This window comes from Marmota marmota, unplaced genomic scaffold, assembly GCF_001458135.2.
Source record: "Marmota marmota marmota unplaced genomic scaffold, marMar, whole genome shotgun sequence".
NCBI classification, from domain to species: domain Eukaryota; kingdom Metazoa; phylum Chordata; class Mammalia; order Rodentia; family Sciuridae; genus Marmota; species Marmota marmota.
This window is the reverse complement of record NW_026000016.1, coordinates 24749148-24761688: the sequence shown is the minus strand read 5'-3', so window position 1 is coordinate 24761688 and position 12541 is coordinate 24749148.

The following is a 12541-nucleotide window of genomic DNA, read 5'->3' as shown; positions in this document are numbered from 1 at the left end:
TCCCCTCCCCCTCCCCTCCCCTCCCCCTCCCCTCCCCTCCTCCCCCTCCCCCTCCCTCCTTCCTGGAACCATGTTCCCAGTTGCTTTCCTTCTCTACACTCTTCTGCCATGATGTTCTGCCTCACCTAGAGCCCCAAGGAATGGAGTCAGCCATCTATGGACTGAGACGTCTGAAACTGTGAGCCCCAAATAAACCTTTCCTCCTTAAAGTTGTTCTTGGAAGGTCTTTGGTTCACAGCAGCAAAAAAAAAAAAAAAAAGCTGACTAAACACCAGTCTTACTGGATTAGGGATTCACCCCACTCTAGGATGACCTCACTGGAATGTAATTCTTTACGTATTCAAAATCTTCAATAACCATATCTCCAAGTAAGTTCATATCCTGAGATACTTGGGGCTAAGGCTTCAACATACTAATTTGGAGGGAGCACAATTCAAACCACAGCATGTGAATGGGGAGTGGAGAGCTAAAAGAAACCTGGATTCTATTAGGAAGAAGACACGAGCAAACAACAACAACAACAAATGGATGCTGGGCCAGCAATCCCAAAGGTCTCTATAATGATCCCTTTTTCAGGAGGAAAAAGCATAGATGAGGCTTTTCATTGCAGCCATTGTGTAAAATCACTTTCCCTCCCTCTAGCTTATGGAAGATGACAGATAGGAAAACAATAAGGCCTAGGAGAGATTCTCTCATCACACTGTCACCCCCATCTGTGGTCCCACTGGGTAATCTCTCTATAGTAAGTCTGCAAAATTTAGCCCTTGAGGTCCTCCAATATTCTTTTGGAGTTAATCCTTCTGATGCCTGCTAGGGGACAGGACTTCACATAGAGAAGAAAGCCTTAAGGAGATTTGTGGTAGAAATTCCCAGAAAAGAAGATCCTGAGGCCTCCCCCACTGCCCCAGGCATTTCTCTCAGCCCAGAATATTCAGCACACACCAGATTAGAGACCAAGTTTACAGGTTGGGTGGTGTCTGGCTGCCCTCCTGGGGAAAGATAACCTCAATGGAAGGGTCCATGGGACACTTCAATCCCTGGCACCCCAAAACAAAAAACAATAAAAATGACCCTCCAGACAAGGACAATCTCTCCTCAAACAGGGTTCTATGGGAGGCATGTGCTGGGAGGAAATGAGGGTCTCAGGAGAAACCAGGCCATCTAAAGGTGCCCAGAACATTCAGAGGAGCTTTTAAAACCCAGCAAAAACAAAACTCTACCATGCAGAGCCCAAGACATTTAAAGCATCTTTTGCAGAAAAACACAGATCAGCTCTGACAAAGTCTTACATTTTCCTGTTAAAGAGGTCAAAATCCATTCTAGGCCAGGCATGGTGGAGCATGCCTGTAATCCCAGCTGCTCAGGAGGCTGACACAGGAGGATCACGAGTTCAAAGTCAGCCTCAGCAATATCAAGGCACTAAGCAACTCACTGAGACCCTGTCTCTAAATAAAATGCAAAAATAGGGCTGAGGATGTGGCTCAATGGCCGAGTGCCCCTGAGTTCAATCCCTGGCACCCCAAAACAAAAAATAATAAAAACAAAATTCCATTCTAGGAAAAGTTGTGTGAAAGACACAGTATATTTTGTTTTGTTTTGTTTTAACAGCTTCATTGAGGTACAGTCCGCTAAGTTGTCCTTATTTGAAATGTACAATTTGCTAATGTTTGACATACATATTTAATTGGGACACCATCACCATAATCAAGCTAATGAACATATATCTACCTCCCCACAGTCCTCTCCCCTTCTTGCCTACCACCATGCCTACCTCTAATCTCAGGCAACCACTGATCTCTGTCACGGTAGATTAGTTTTCTTTTTCTAGACTTCTATGTAAATGAAATAGGAAAATATGTACTCTTTTGGGGGTCTGCCTTTTATCATTCAGCAGAACTGAACTTTATCTATGATGGTGTGTGCATCAATAATTGATTCCTTCTTATTGTTAAGAAGCAGTCCATTGTCTGCATATCTATTGACTCAATTTTTTTATTCATTCACCTGTTGATGGAGATTTGAATTGTCTCCAGTTTCTAGCTATACTACATCAATTTGCTATGAAATGTAATGAGAATTTTCTGTTTGGACATGAGGCATGTAGTCAATGGTGGCTGCTATGGTTTGTATACATTTCCCCCAAAGCCCACATGTTAAAGTCATGTTCCCCACTATGGCACTCTTGGGAGGTAGTAGAACTTTTAAGAGGTAGGGCCAAATGGGAGGTCTTTAGGTCATTGGGGGTGTGTCTTTGAAAGGGGATTGTGAGACCATGGTCTCTTCCTCTACCTCTTTTTTATTTCCTGATCACGAGGGGAGAGGTTTTGCTATGCCATGTGTTCCTACCATGATATACTACCACAGGCCCCAAGCAATGGAGTCAACCAATCTTGGACTAAAGCCTCTAAAATTGAGTCAAAAGAAATTTTTCTCTTTAAAAAAGGATTATATCAGCTATTTGTTATAGTAATGTAAAGCTAAAAAGTGGCATGTTTGGTGGGCATGATTTTACTTCCTTATGTGGATATGAAAGGCCAGCATAGAATGTTCAAAGCGATGGGTGGTTCTGGTAAGATCCTAGAGCAGGGTCCTCCTCAGGGGATTTTTCCCTGGATTGGGCTTTACCCTTCTTCCTTCCCCAGCCTCCTTTTACAACCATAATTAGTAACTGTTGAGGGCCACAGTCGAGTCGGGATGACGCGTGGCATTTTTGCCAGAAGTAGTGGTTGAGAGGTGACGCCAGCGAGCCATTAAGATGATGACTTTTGAGTTCTCCCAGAGTTCCTGTTGAGTTCCGGTTGAGCTCTCGCGGGGATTCCCGAAGAGTTCGAGTTGGTTGGTGAAGTTCCGGTGGTGGGAGTTCCGGTTGGTGTGTGGTGTGTTCCTGGAGGAGCTGCGTGGGTGGCGTTCAGGAGAGTTCCCGGGGAGTGTGCTGATGGAGTTTGGAAATAAAGTTTGTTCCTGCTTGAGTGGCTCGTGATTTGTGCCCAGCCAGACTGCGGCAAGTAACTAAACTGGGACTTAGGGGAAATGACCAGACCAGGAAGAAGTGACATAAAAGGATCTTGGATTTAATTTCTTAAAATCAACTCTAACTCCTCCATGATCAGCAAACAAACCAGCTGGCCTATACAAAACTACCCTCAGAGCTAGGCAAGAGGGGCCACTGTCCTAGACTCTGTGATTGCCCTCCTTCAGCCACATCCTACCCATACCCACCCAGCACCCAAAGCGTAGGCCACCATCAGTCCTCACCCAACTCATGACCTCTGTGCCTGGAACCCTAGAACTGCTGGCTCAAATGACTTCAGCCTCTTTGGAGGACATCCTGGGGCTGACTCACAGATCTTAGCTGCCTGAAAAAGGTAGACAGCTGTGTGCTGAGAATGCTGTTGGAGCTTGCACGTATTCACAGGTGGATCTTCATGTGTGTTGATTACTGGAGTTCTAGGCCAGAGGCTATGAGTCCCAACAAATTAGGTCAAGCCACTCATCCCAAAAACCAAATGGGAAAAGGAATGTTGAAAAGCGGGAAAGGAACCTTGATCAACATGGCCTTACTGGGAAGGCAATAAGATCAAGTGTCTCAGTGCTGTCTTCAGGGCACTAACGTGAGCTTTAAGTTTAAACAGAGGAAGAATTGGGGCAGGAGGCTAGAGGTCTGCATAATTAAACATTCCTGGTCAAACTACAGTTTGGTTAATTATTATCTCATTTCTGGTTCTGAGAGGTAGCTCCAGAGAAGTCCTCATTACCCAAGGGGACGTCTCCATCTGCTTCGAAGGATGTTTATCTATCAGACTTATGATCCTGGAAGGAGGTACAATTCGATTTCCATGAAATGATTGCTCCTGTTTGGGAGTGCAATCTCATTATGAGATGATCTGCCTACAAGATTCCAGTGTCCCTGGAAGGTGTAAGGCAATGACTGGAATCTTCCAGGCACCACTCCAGGGGTTCCAGAACGGGACATTTTAAAAGCTGGCAGTTGAATGTTCCTGCAAATCTTGAAAAACACTTTAGTTACTCATATCTTGGTATCTTCAGCCTTGAAAGAGGAGGATTACCAGTTTTGGATAAATACTCCTTAATGATTCACATGTCTAGATGCAGAATTGAGCAGGAATTTGACCTGAAGTTTAAGGTAATCAAGGAGACAAATGCAAAATGAAGGCAGAGGTGCCAAACTTTTATCCTGCTTTTAGTCATCCATCGAGCATCTGCAGGCCCTAGTGACAAAACAGTGCTTTTAGCAAAAGCATCCTCTAATTCCTTGTTATATATAAACACAAGGTTTCTTGTAGTGTGTTTTGGAGTCAGGAGGGAAAAGAGAAGGGAACAGAGTATGGGCCAGGCCTAGGTGTTAGGGGCCAGCTCTTTCCAAGTTCCTAGCACAGAACTTGAAAGAGGTCAAGAATTTTAAATTCAAGCCTGGCTCATATACTCTTAGGAAGGCTTATTTCTCAAGTAGGAGGTTAGATCATATTTCACCTCGTACTGCTCTGGCATGATTCAGAACATGTACATCTGTAAACATTTGTACATTTTCCTTGGACCCCTAAGATGTGAGTGATAGGCCAGGACCTCCCTCCTCCTGCTTCACATAGCTCTCAGGCTACCTGTTAGCTTTTGATGTTTTCTTTTCCCTTTGGGGGCTAGTCTTGATATTCATTTTAATCTTTTTTCAACAGCCTGCATATTGAGAGAAAGAAGTGTGAGTTGGGGGTGGGGCGTGCACACGGCACAATCTGTCCCCAGCCTGTGCATCTGGAGGCCAGGCTCTGCTGCAACTCTGGAGTAATGAGCTGCTGTTTCTTGTCGAGATTATGGAAATTAGGGTAGATTGCTTTGAAGTCAGGCAGCTTGGTTTTTCCACTAAAAAGCTACCTTGAGCACGGCTGAAGAAGACTGATTGCAGAATGGCTCTAATTGTCCACCCCTCCCCATCTCAATATGACTTTGCACCTCCTCCCATCAAGAGTTGGAGCCTGTCCCCATTCCCTGCTTGGATCAGGGACGCCCTGGCAACTTACTGGGACTGATAGGATGTGGCCGAATTGACAGGGTGCCAGGTCCAAACCTGGACCTCAAGAGGCTTTGTGTACTTTTACTCTCTCTCTCAGATCCCTGCTTATGCCACAAAATAAGGCTGAGCTGGACTGCTCTATGACCGGCCACAGGCAGCAGGGTCTGGACCCTCCCAGCTGAGGGTACACCAAGCCATCTGCCACCTGTCCACAGATATATGATTGAGCTCAGCTGAGGTGAGTTAAGCCTGGCCCAGGTCAGCAGAATCACTTACCCAACCTGTATGCAGAAATGTCAAAAAAAAAAAAAAAAACCAACACAACAAATCCATACTTTCTCAAATTGTTTTTCATGTAATTTTACTAACCTGTACAATATTCTGTGAAATAACAAATGTTTTCATGTAAGTTTGGAAATTTCTAGGTTATCCTGGTTAAACCTGTTTCTTTCCTTTAGGACCTCTCAAAACTTTTAACACAGATCTGTCTAATACATATACCTATGCAATGCAGGCACAACTCATCAGATCTATAAGCAAAATCATGGTTTAAAAAAAAAGTTAAAGTCATTAATTAGGCCCTAAAATGTATATTGCCTGAAAAATGGATTAAAGTACATGATCATTTTTTGCTTCTTCAACCTATTCCTATTGGTATGGTCCAGCTATCAAAATGAAGCAATATTATCAAAAACAGAGGCAAAAATAAGGTCAAAATGGACCAATTAGACAAGATTTAAAACTTTTGTGCATTAAGGAACAAGATCCATAAAGTAAAAAAGCAACCTGAAGAATGGGAGAAAATATTTGAGAGAAACATATTGGGAGAAACATATCTGATATGGATTTAACATCCAGAATATATAAGGAATTCCTATAACTCAACGGCAAAATTTAAAAAAAAAACGGATTTAAAAATAGACAAGGGACTTGAATAGATATTTCTCCAAAGAAGATATAAAAATGGTCAAAGGCATATAAAAAGTTTCCATGTGAGTTAGTTACAAATTATTTTGACTCACAATTTGGGAGGTTTTAGTCCATGGTCACTTGGCTGTGTTACCTTTGAATCTCTAGTGAAGCACTACATCAATAGAGGGAGTATCTGGTGAAGTAAGCCTGAGAGAGAGAGAGAGGAAGTGGCTGCAGTCCCAATGTCTCCTTCAAGGATGCTCCTCCGATGACCTAACTGGATTTCAGACGGTCCCACATTCTAAATATTCCACCACCTCCCAATAGTGCCATATTGGGAGGTCATCACCATGGTGGTGACCATGCCTTAACAAATGGGCCATTGGGGGACATTATCCAAACCCTAGCAGATTCTCAACATCACGAGTCATTAGGGAAATGCAAATAAAATTGAGAAGAAAGAAATAAAAGAATTCAGTGATGCCAAATGAACTATGTCAGCATGTTATCTCAAAACATCCACCTGCACCAGGAAAAAAAAATTAATGTTTTTGTGTCCCTATGTGCAAAATAAGAAACAAATGACTTTAAAGGGGTTGCAACGTTATCAGATCAAACTCAGGAAGTTACATATAAAGCCATGCAATTAATAACTAAAAGCCAAAATGCCTCAGTGGTATAATGGCTCATTTTATCCAGCTGCCAAAATTGTCAGCACTGTGTTTGGGACTGATGAAATAAAGGAAAAGGAGACACTTTTGAATAATGCTCTTGGTAAGTGCATCCTGTCATGGGGATGGGACCCGGCAAATTAATGAATCCAAATATCTCTGTTGCGAGTTGATGATCCACAGATGTTAATAACTGTGCTCAGTAATGGTATTGGTTAGAATCCCTGAAGAAAACGACTTAGACTCTTTATTCGTTCTGCAAAGAAGTAACTAAACAAAGCACAGGTGATGGAATATCAAAACAGAACAGAAACATTGAAACACATATTATCAGAGTTCTATATAAATCTGTGCACTGATGATATAACCTTGATGACATGAAAAAGCAAAGATATACATCAAGACTTCGTTCCAAAAACCATGAAACACAAAGAATACACAGCTTTGTTCACAGGGAAGTCCTCATGCAAATTTTGTATTGAATGATGCTATAAAAATGGTGAATCTAATGAAATACAAGCTGAACATTCCCTCTGTTTCCACCTTTATCTAAATCAATGGCATCACAATACCCATTTCTGACCTTCACACTGAAGTACATTGGCTGGCCAGAATTGTGTCAGCAATTTATGAATAAAAGGAAGAATTAATAATTATTTTATGAGTCATTCACACTATGCAGATATACTAAAGAACAGCTAATCATTTTTTAAATAGTTCAAACTGATAATTTTTGAGCATCTGGTTGAAGTTAATTAAAAATTAAAAGAATTGCATAAAAATACATAAATGTGTATGGACAAAGTATATGCATTCAAAATGAAAATTTAACTTTGGATAAGTGGAGCTAATATGATTTACCACTAATATTAACTAGGACTAATATAGGAATCCTAAACATGATTAAAAACTAATGAAGGAGCATCTGTGTAGGATTAAGGAAAAGCTTTATCATTATTTAGAAATACTCAGTATGATCAAGTCTGATTGCATGCTAGATCATACACATTATCATAAGATATTATATCTGCTAATAAAAGAAAAAGGTAAGCTGCTGGATTTAAAGAAGCATCTTACCCTTAAAATACAACTTAAAGAGATCAAATTATCGAAATTCTAACGGTGAAGAAGTTTCTGCCAGTTGAGGAATAAGAAATACCATTTTGCTTTTTGCTACCACATATGTGTCAAAGAAACTTTATTCCCAGGGCTGACTATTAAAATCCTGGTTGAGATTTATATGCAGCCACTTCAAATATAAAATCTGATATTAAAAAAGTAAAGTTTATGAAAACAAGCTCTTGCTTCTTGTTACAAATTATTTTGAAAAGCAAGACATTGTGTTTTATTTTCTAATCATGAGCATATAATATAAAGAAAAATGTAATATATGTAAATGTAAATCCTCTTCCGTTTGCTCCAGTGAGTCATAGAAATAGAGTACCATCATTTTCTGTGTGTGCAATGATGTCAAAACTGCTGGGAAGCAGTGTTTTAATATATTATTTGCAATGTGTATATTGAAAAGAGTACTACAGTACTTTGCTTGGCCCAAACTTACTCAATCATAGAACTTTTCTTTCATGTAACACTGCTTAATGGCCTAGGGGACCCCAGTGCCCCATGGAACATAGCTTGGAGAAACTGATGCATTCTGAACCTCTCTGCACACAGATGAGGAACCTGGTGTCCAGAGAGAAAGAAAGCGAATTGCCCAAGGCCAAGGCTATGGGCAAAGCAAATTTCTTCTTACAAATCATTTGCTCTCTTAAACACCTTCTTCAAGGAGGCAATCAAAGTGGGATTTAGATAAATCCATGAACAAGTCTTTATTTTTTTTTTTTTCTTAACGATGAGCTCTCATCATTTTAACTTAAGCTCCATGGAAACTAGAGTTGCGTCTACTTTGTGATTTCCTGTCCTTTCTTTAGAACTGTCTAGCCTCATCTTTTATTATCAAGTTCTTTATTTCTATGACTGGTTTAGATTTATATTTCCTTGTTTTCAATCATTTGGCTAATTCGTTAATCAGTGATAGTATTTTTTCAAAGAATTCATTCATCTTAAGTTCATCCAGAAATTGGAAATATGGATAACAGCATTACAGCATTCTTGAACTCTAAGATTCCATAACCCTGAGATGCAAGGTGAGGACCAGGGGCTTTAAGCTTCAAGTTTCCAATGCTTATTTTTAATTTTTTCCCCTTACACTTCCTATAAAATTAAAAGAGAATCACATATTGCACCTCTTGGCCTATCATGCGACCAGAAAGTAGAGTAGTAAAAGGAAACTCATTGGGCCAACGTCCCAAAGAGAAGCCAAGGCAGGAAAGCCAGCCAGAGGGAGAAGCTGGGCTCAGATGTAGGTACAACAAAGGTATCAACCCAACCCCCAGGGAGGTTGCAGAGGTGGGACAGCCCTTCAGAGTTGTCCCCAGCTAAACAAGAGTCATAGACCTTTGTTCCCCTGCCTTACCCAGTCTTTGGATATAGACTAGCCCTGGGGGGTAGGGGAATAAACCTAGGCCAGGCAGCTCTCTTCTGCTAAGGGAGATTCTCAGGCCTCGGCTGTCAACTGGCGGCAGCTGAGTCAATAAATCCTTCATTCTTAGAGAGGGCATTGGGCAGTGAAGAACAGCACCCAGCACAGCCATGTAATTCCTCTTGACCTGAGTCCAGCAGATCATCTCCTAATCAAGAAAGCACTAGTGAACGTTTGGACTCCCACACCATGGCCCAAGAAAACTAAGATCCGCCTTCCTCCCTAAGTAAAGGAAACTAGACCCACCATCTGGGTCTAGCTTATACCATTCAGTATAGTCAGAATTCAGGGGTCCTGTGAAAATGGAATGCCTTATGTTGAATTGGCTGGTGTTACTTCCCTTGTCCCCTGCAATAGGACCTCATGTATTTCTAGAGATCCAGAGCTACCTGACTGGATCTGTTTCAGCTCCTTTTTCTAGAAACCATTGCATTCAATGGGCACAGCTATGGCCACCTCCAGAGTAATAGAACCTTCTACATGCAAAATAGCAGGCTATTCTCTGAATTCATGTACTGTAGATTTCATGGGCTCTGACGAAGACCCCATGTTAATGTTCATAAAAGCATTTTTCAAACCATAACTCACTATTCTCTCTCCTTGCATTCACCCAATAAAGATCCTAAACTTAAATTGTAATTCTTATAGTTGGGCACAAAAGTGCTTGTGTATATGTCTACATATACATATGTATATATACACACACAAAGCTTGCATAGAATGGAAAGTGCAAATTTTAAGGGTATAACTTGGTGAATTTTTACATACACACCCACCTGTGTTATGATCATACTGATTGAGATATAGATCATGTTCAGCTTCCCTTATTGTCCACCCACCTCCCTCAATATACCTTACACTCAACATTGTTGAGTAAAGAAGTAAATCATTTCTTATCCATTTTGCTATCGGTGGAGAGTAGAGTTGTTCCAAAGCATTTGGTTATTTTGAGTGAGATGAGTATGAACATTCCAATTAGTTTGACTATTATGAATAAAGAGCTTATTCATGTTATTTAAGGGACACAAGCATTCATTTTTATTGGGTATATACGTAGGCATGAAATTGCTGAATCATGGATTATATCAATGTTTAGTTTTAGTTATGTCTGTCAATATTTTTCCAAAGAGATTATAATGATTTAAATTCCCATTTATGAGGGCTGGGGTTATGGCTCAGCAATAGAGCACTTGCCTAGCATGTGTGAGACCCTGTATTCGATCTCCTCAGCACCACATAAAAATAAATAAAATAAAGGTGTTGTGTCCAACTACAACTAAAAAATAAATATTTAATAAATAAATTCCCATTTATGAGAGTTCCAGTTTCTCCATATCATGACTGACACTTAACATTGCCAATTTTATGGTGGTTTTTAATTTGCATTTCTATGATAAGAAATGGTGTTGAGTACATTTCCTTATCCTTTTTTGTGAAGTACTCCTGAAAATCTTTTGCCTATATTTTTTAAAAAGTTACATTGAATTATCTTTGATTTTGAATTATAGAAGTTATTTAAATATTCTGCATGAGTTCTTAGTTAGATATCTATTCTATAAATACCACTACCAGTTTATGACTTATATTTTTTGGTCCTTTAATGGTAATGTTTTGAAGAACTCCTTCTCAGCACTAATCTTCTTTTTATGATTCACGCATTTTAAAAAATCTTGCTTGCCTACCCAAGATTATAAAAAAAATATTCTATGTTATCTTTCCAGAGACTGTATTGCTTTACCATTCATATTTCTATCTATGATCTATCTCAAATTATTTTTATTTTTTTCCACAGTTTTATTGTTGCATTATAGCTGTACATAATGGTAGGACTTGTTGTAACATATTTGTTCATGCACAAAATATAACAATTTGGCCAATATCAACCTCAGTATTTTCCCTTCTCTCCCATCCTCACTCTTCCTCATCCCTTTCCTCTATTCCACTGATCTCTCTTCAATTTTCATGAGAAAATGGGCACCGCCCATTTTCTTTTCCTTTTTCCTTTCTAGCTTCCACATTGAGAGAAAGTGTATGACCCTTCACATCGTGAGTTTGGTTTATTTTGCTTAATGTAATATTCTCAAGTTCCATCCATTTTCCTGCAAAAGACATAATTTCATTTTTTATGGCTGAGTAAAATCCCACTGTGTATATATACCACATTTTTTTTGTCTACTCATCCATTGATGGACACTTGGACTAATTCCATAATTTGGCTAGTGTGAATTGTGCTGCTGCAAACATGGGTATGCATGTATCACTATAGTATGATGATTTTTAATTCTTTAAGATTAAAGAATTGTGTTGGTTCCATAATTCTTCATATGGTGGTTCCATGCCTAGTCTTTTGAGAAACCTCCATACTGATTTCCACAGTGGTTGTACTAACTTACAATCCCATCAACAGTATAAAATTGTTCCTTTTTCTCCACATCCTCTCTAGCATTTATTTTTATTTGTATTTTTCATGACTGCCATTCTGACTGGTGTGGGATGAAATCTCAGTGTAGTTTTTATTTCCATTTCACTAATTACTAACAATGTTGAATTTTTTTCAGATATTGATTGGCCTATTTATTAATTTATTTAGAATTTTTAAATTGATTTTCTAAAAATAAATGAAAGCAGAATGCATTACAAATCTTATTACACATATACAGCACAATTTTTCATATATCTTGTTGTATATGAAGTATGTTAGAGAAGTGCCAGTTCAATCATTTGCCCATTTATTAATTTGTATTATTTGTTGTTGTTTTTTTTTTGGAGTTCAGTTGTTTGAGTTCTTTATATATTCTAGATATGAATCTTCTGCCAGAAGAATAGCTACAAAAATTCTTCTTCCATTCTGTAGGCATTTTCTTTGCATTCTTAATTGTTTCCTTTGTTGTGTGGAAACTTTTTAATATGATGCCATCCCATTTATTAACTCTGGGCATTATTTCCTGAGCTTTAGATGTCTGCCTGAGAAAGCTGTTGCCTATGCCTGTAAGCTGAAGTATTGACCCTACCTTTTCTTCCAGGAGCTGCATAATTTCTGTTTTAATTCCCAGGTCTTTGATCCATTTTGAGTTGATTTTTGTGCAGAGTGAGAGATAAGGGACTAGTCTCATTATTCTACATATGGATAACTGGTTTTCCCAGCACCATTTTCTTTTATTATTATTAAAGATTTATGGTGAGGCATAGCTACTGGGTTCATCCCAACAAACTCACACATGAATGGAAATCAATTAGATTGATGATCCTCCCCTTTTTCCGCCCCCATTTCCCTGCACCCCTCCCTGTCGTTTTTTCCATTTATGTTTTTGGCAACTTTGTCAAGTATGGTACGACTGTAGATGTGTGGGTTTGTCTTAGTGTCTTCTATTCACCATTGGTCCTTGTGTT